Here is a 7,174-nt window from a genome sequence, read left to right on the forward strand (position 1 = left end):
GTATTGGTTTTATTGTTTTCACTTCCAGATCTATTTATTTATTTATTTATTTATTTATTTATTTATTTATTTATTTATCTATTTAATCCTCACCGAAGGATATTTTTTCCATTGATTTCAGAAAGAGCGGAAAGAAGGAGAGGGGAAGGAGGAAGGGAGGGAGGGAGGAAGAGAGAAAGACAGACAGAGAGACAGAGAGACAGGAACATCGATGTGAGAAAGACACATAGATTGCTTGCCTCCTGCACACCCTGGTCCAGGGCCTGGGATTGAACCTGCAACCCAGGTACATTCCCTTGACCAGAATCAAACCCATGACCCTTTGGTTCTCAGGCCAACATGCTGACCACTGAGCAATGCTGCCCAGGGCCTAGACTTTTTTTATTTATTACTAGAGGCCCAATGCATGAAATTTGTGCAAGGGGCTTGGCCTCTGCCACCTCTACCTCTGCCTCTGCTGTGGTAGCCAGGGGCCTCTGCCTCTGCATTTGCCTCTGCCTCTGCCTCTGCCTGGGTCCCCACCTGCCGCAGCAGCCAAGGGCCTCTGCCTCTGCCTTGGCCCCAGCCCTCAGTGGCTTGGTCTGGAAGGGCATCTGGTCTAATTAGCATATTATGCTTTTATTATAGATTATTATTATAGATTTCTAGTTCCTTCTAGAACTAGAAGGAGGAATATTGATATTATTCTCCCCTTTTCACAGGTAAGAAAATTAGTCTCAAAGAGGTAAGCAAATGTCTAAGCCAGCTTTCACACTCAGGGCTGCCTAGCTGGAAGTCACCAGCACAGGGTACATTCTTGAGGGTGCAGTCATCAGCCAGACAATGAAGCCTGGATATGGCATAGTGTCAAAGAGGGTGTTATAGACTCAAAGGCATTTTGGCAAGAGAGACCTAAATTCATAGTTTAACTAAATAGCTCCATATTCAAGGAAAGGCAGATCCTTTCAAGGAGTGACAAGATATAAACACTTGCCCACCAATGGTAGAACGTGGCAGGAAAAGAAGCTGGGTACCACACAAGCAGGTAAGAGCTAAAACATTTTAACACATTGCTAGGAGTCAAGTATGAGCTAGTGTGAGAAGCATCTGACTGACATGAGGAGAACCTATAGGTTCTTCCCCAGAGACTTTCACCAGATTCCCTTAGGTGAGGTTGAAGGGCAGGGAGGGTAGGAGACTGGAGAAAGCCCCCTATGGTGGTGCAGGCATGGAGAAGAAGAGTGCTGCCAGGAAAGTTAGGAGTCCCACCAGACTCTTTTCCCCCAAGGAACTAATGCTCTAAGTCACCTGGAGAGGGGCAAGAAATACCATCAGTCCAAGGGACAGGTGAACATGTATTGTGTTGAGGGAGGATTAATACTAAAAAACCTCTATCTTTGGGAGAGGGATTGAAGACATACCTGGCCCAGGATACTCTACCATTATCTTAGAAATCTCATACCACTGGTAGAGGACAAGAAAGTCCAATGCATAGGGTTACCAGATTTAACAAAAATACAGTTTAATTTGTATTTCAAACAAACAAAAAATAATTTTATTTGTGCAATATTTGGGACAAACTAATGTGTAAAAGGTTGTTATTTATGTAAAATTCATATTTAATTGAGTTTTATTTTTTTAATCATCAACAGAGGATGTGCTTGTATTGATTTTTAGAGAGAGGAAGGGAGAGAGAGAACATCAATGTGAGAAACATTGATTGGTTGCCTCCCATATGCGCCCAGACCAGGGATCGAACCCACAACCTAGGTATGTGCCCTGACTGGGAATTGAACCTGTGACCCTCCAGTGCATGGGACATGCTCCAACCAACTGAGCCACCTGGCTAGGGCTTAATTGGGTTTTATCTGACAATTATACATACATAAGACCTGAAAAAAATATACTATACAGAAGAATTTTACTCCATTAGAAGAAGGGGAAAGAAAGCTCAACCCTGAAATCCCAGGCACACAGGGCCTGCTTGCCTGAGACTGAAGCTAGACTATGACAATAAGGAATTCTTCTGTTTCCCACCCCAAAGATAGCAAGCACTAAGTAACAAAGCAACAACAGTCTACCACTGGGAGTGGTAGACAAGAACATGGAGACAAAATCTGTCTGTGGTGTGAGAGCACATGGAAGACCCCAAGCTAAGAATACAGCAGACACATTAAGGAATACTCTCCAGGACCTAAACTCCCACCCTAAGTGCAATGTGATATCAGAGAAATTTGAAGCCAGTGGTCCACTGAAGGTAACCAAAACCCAAATACAATTCAGCTCCTGACCAGATTGACTCAATTCCCTGAATTAACTACCTAGAATAAAAGTCATTTTATTTCTAGGAACAAATGCTGTATACCTGACTATATATATTCAAAAGAAGTGAAAACAAGAACTCAGGTACCTGTACACCAAGGTTCATTGCAGCATTACTCACAATAGTTAAAGGTAGAAACAACCATATATTATCAATAGATAAATGAATAGACAAAATGTGGTGTATATATATATATATATATATATATATATATATATACACATATATGTATATATGTGTGTGTATATATATATATATATATATATATATATATATATACACACACACACACACACACACACACACACTGAGTGGCCAGATTATTATGATCTCCGAACGCATAATAATCTGGCCACTCAGTGTATAACCTATATAATAAAAGACTAATATGCAAATTATCCCCTTGACCAGGAGTTCGACCAGCAGGCAGGCTGGCCAACTGCCCATGTCCCCTCCCCCTGGCCAGGCTGGCCGGACCACACTCATGCGTAAATTCATGCACCGGGCCTCTAATATATATATATATATATATATATATGCCGAGTGGCCAGATTATTATGCGTTCAGAGATCATAATAATCTGGCCACTTGGGATATATATATATATATATATATATATATATATATATATGAATATTATTCAGTCTTAAAAAGGAAGAAAATTCTGACACATGAGTAAACCTTAAAAACATTATGCTAAGTAAAATAAGCCAGAACAAAAGGATAAATATTGTATGATTCCATTTATATGAGGTACAGAAAATAGGCAAATTCATAGTAGGATAAAGGTTACTAGAGACTGGGAGAAGGAAGGAATCAGGAGTTATTGGGGATGATAAAAGCAATGGAAATAGTAGTGATGGTTGTACAATATTGTGGATGTACTTAATTTTTTTATATATTTATATGTAAATTTATTAACTAAATTGTACATTTAAATTGTTAAAATTGTAGATTTTATGTATATTTTACCACAAAAAATACTTTAAAAAATTTTCCAAAAAGTAAAATCTCAGGCTCAGGAAGTTTCATAGGCATATATCTCAGACATTTAACAAAGAAGCAGTACCAGGTTTACACAGAGTGTTCTGGAAAACAGAGAACACTTCTCAACACACTCTGTGAAGCCTGCATTGCTTTGGTACCCAAACCAAAGACAATATAAGAAAAGAAAACTATGGATCACTTTTATTATGAATATAAATGGAAAAATCCTGAACAAAATCCTAACAAATCAAATCCACTGATATTTGAAAACTATAATAATCATGACCAACTGATGCAATGTTGGTTTAGTATTAGAAATCAAAATAATTCACCATGCCAATAGACTAAAGAAAATAAGGACCTTCTGGATAGGTCCCGATTTTTTTTTTAATATTCCTGATAAAACTCTCAGAAAACTAGGAATACAAGGGAACTTCCTCAACTTGAGAATCTATTAAATACCTGCTGCTAACATCATACTTAATGGTGAAAAAGCAAATGTTGTCCCTTTAAGATCAGGGACAGGCAAGGATGTCCACTCTCAGCAATCCTATTCAGCATCATACTAAAGTTCTGGGGGGAGGAAAGACAGATTTAAAATAAATACAACTGTCTTTGCTTGAAGATGACATAATTACCTACATAGAACATTTAATATACAAAAAAAAATTGCTGGAACTAATAAGCGAATTTATTTATTCAATGTTCAGTTTCCTTTAATGACCCCCATCTTCCTGAAGGATGGGTGCAGGCAGTTAGGCATGGCAAAGATGTTCACTTGAAGATCTTGCCCTGATTGAAGGGTTTGCCCACATGCTGGAAGGCCCCCTCCCAGCAAAACTACTCTCACACCAGCGTCTGGGTCTCCATGCTGCCAGGATCGTTTCCAGATCGTTTCCGCCATGTGTATGACTTGTAGTACACCTGCCAGTCTGGACTCAGCGGAAAGGCAAGCTCCTGCCACGGAAGACCCAGACTCCAGAAATGGAGCTGCTATTGTTGGTTTCAAAGAGGATGACACTGGCAAAGGCATTCTTCCTCAGCTTGTCCAACCGCTGAAACATTCCAGTGATGAGGTTGCAACTCATGAAGGTCTGGGTGAGCTTTTCGGGGAAGCGGTACTCAGAGTACCACCAGCCGTATTTATCAAAGCGCTCCCCAAATGGAATACTTGCGCTTGCATTCATCCAACACAAAGGCACTCTTGGGCAGGTGAACAAAGGGGTCCTTGGCCTTCGGCTCAGCAGCCAGCGCCTGCTCACACTCGTCCATCCTCTCATCGGGAGCGGGAGCAGCTGCCTTTTTCTCCTTTTTTCACTCAGCCTGGGGTTTCTTCTTCTCCTCCCAAGGTCCTTTCTCCTTCCGAGGGGTATCCTTTTTAGTCTAGCTCTCTGCAAACGTTTTAACATCAAACTGGGCCTTCTTATAGAGTTTCACCTCCTCCAAGACAGCACGAAACTGGGGCTCGTTAATGCAGGTGATGAACTAGCGGTTGGTTTTGGGGAAGGCCTGGCAGAAAGACGGCCCCGAACCTGTTTATAAAGCCACAACAGGGTGCAGACAACTGTGATGTCAGCCAGTGTCACACATTTGCCCACCAGAAAGATCCTTGTCTTCAAGTGAGCATCCAGCAGCCCCAGAATTCCCCTCATGTCCTCCTTTGCAGTCTCTGTGGCCTACTTGTTGTAGTGCATGATGTCCAAGGAGGGGAATATTCAGGTACTGGCTGGGGGCACTATGTCGCTATCAGCAAAGCTCACCCACTGTACCACCTGGACTGCTGCTTCTGGACTACTTCCCCGCAGGTCCTCATTGCTCACGTAGTAGGCAATGGTATTGCTCTCGAACACACAGAATCCATTGTCACCTTCAAATATTGGAACCTTGCCTACAGGAAACTTGTGGAGAAATTCAGGGGCACGGTTGGTTTGGCTAAAGTGGAAGTGAGGTGGTGCGGAGAGTTCGCGGACCTGAGCCCCTTGAAGGCCCTCCAGTTTTCAGGATATGTGTACAGGGTCCCAGCCGCCATGGTGATTCTGCAGAGAAAAGCAATAAGCGAATAAGCCCACAGAAAAGAAGATTATATAAAATATCAATTGCTTTTTATAAAATAGCAATGAAAAAGTGGAAATTAAAAACTTTAAAAATAGTACCCTTTACAGTAGCACCAATAAACAAATACTTAGGTGTAAATCTAATAAAATATGTGCTAGCTCTGTATATTTAAAATGAACAAAACAGTGATGAGAGAAATCATATAATACTTAAATAAATAGAGAGGTATACCACGTTCCTGAAGTAAAAGACCCATATTGCCATAATGTCGAATTTTACCCAAGTTGATCTATAAATTTAACATAATCCCATTTATAATCCCTGAAGAAGTCTTCGTAGAAATCAGTAAGCTGGTTGTAAAGCTTATATGAAAAGGCAAAGGAACTATCATTGTTGAAAAAAGAATAAATTTCCTTATGGTTTAAGCATATTTAGTTGAGTTTTATGTCACTTGCATCCTAACCTATAGGAAAGATATTGGTTTGGTAACATGTCTTAATGATGTCCAAATGTAAAATGGAATAGTCATCAATTCAGGACAATAAAACTTATTGAAGATAGATTGAAGATCTACTTAAAATATGTTTTTCATAAGATGTTCATTGAATAATAATAAATAATAGTATTTATTAAGTATTTACTATGGGCAAAAACTCTTCTAAGTACTTAAATATATTAACTTATTTAATGCTTATGGTCCCATGAGTCAAGTACAATACTCCCATTTTAACGAGTCAAAACCGGAAGTTAAAAGAGGGTAAATCCCGCTAATCTCCTGCTGAGTAAGTGGAAGGAGCAGCATTTATACTCAGTTCGACTTCAGAGCACCAATATTTAACCATTACTCTAATGTGAGCTCTTTTTGGATTATGCATACTTACTCACTATATGGTATTTTGTTAAAGGATATCACAGTACAACTCCACAACTATTTTTGAATAATAAAGCTGTTTTTAATTTTAATAGTATTAACAAAGTTTCCATTTGTTGAAGGGATTAATAGAATCACACATTAGAACTTTTTTTTTATTTCATATACTTACATTTATAGACATCTATGGTGATTCTAATTCTGCTAAAAGGACATCTGCTAAATATCAGTCTTTGCTTGGCTGAGTTCATCTGAGTTGGTGAAGGAAGCAACAAAGAGGCACCATACACCAGATCTAATTCTAAAGAACAACAGAAAGCAATAGAGAAGTGTCATTGTCTTCTTAGAGTATGGACTAACAGAGGAACAATAACAGTAGGTGCAGCCAGGCATATATTCAAAAATTTTGGGAAAGCGTATTTTATTTTTAATTCAGAGCCTATATGGGTTTAATTTTATGAACCTAAATTCTTCAATTACTGAATATTCTTTTAGTTCTAGGGGAGAAAATAGACGTGTTTTCAAAGAAGACATACAGATGGCCAACAGGTACATGAAAATATGTTCAATATCACTAGTCATTAGGGAAATGCAAATTAAAACCACAATGAGATATCATCTCACCTATGTTAGCATGTTTGCTATAAAAAGAACAAGAAATAAATGCTGGATGTAAAGAAAAGGAACCTTTGTGTACTGTTGATGGGAATGTAAATTGGAAAACAGTATAGAAGTTTCTAAAAAAAATTAAAAATAAAAATACCATATGATTGAGCAGTTCTACTTCTGAGTATATATCTGAAGTAAATAAAATTACTATCTTGAAAAGATAGTTGCACTGCCATGTTCACTGTAGCATTTTAAAAATAGCCAAGACATGAAAACAACCTAAGTGTTCACCGATGGATAAAGACTATATTCATATATATATAATGGAATATCATTCAGCCATTAAAAAG

General features: G+C 38.8%; 1 pseudogene across 1 annotated transcript; it reads right to left on the reverse strand.

Annotated features, from left to right (window-relative positions):
* Positions 1–4,063: 4,063 nt before the first annotated feature.
* LOC308242167 (elongation factor 1-gamma-like) lies at positions 4,064–5,330 on the reverse strand (annotated as a pseudogene). Its single transcript has one exon. The product of its transcript is annotated as an elongation factor 1-gamma-like (transcript).
* Between the last annotated feature and the right edge of the window lie 1,844 nt (positions 5,331–7,174).

The sequence above is a fragment of the Plecotus auritus genome, assembly GCF_963455305.1.
Source record: "Plecotus auritus genome assembly, chromosome: 2".
Lineage (NCBI taxonomy): Eukaryota > Metazoa > Chordata > Mammalia > Chiroptera > Vespertilionidae > Plecotus > Plecotus auritus.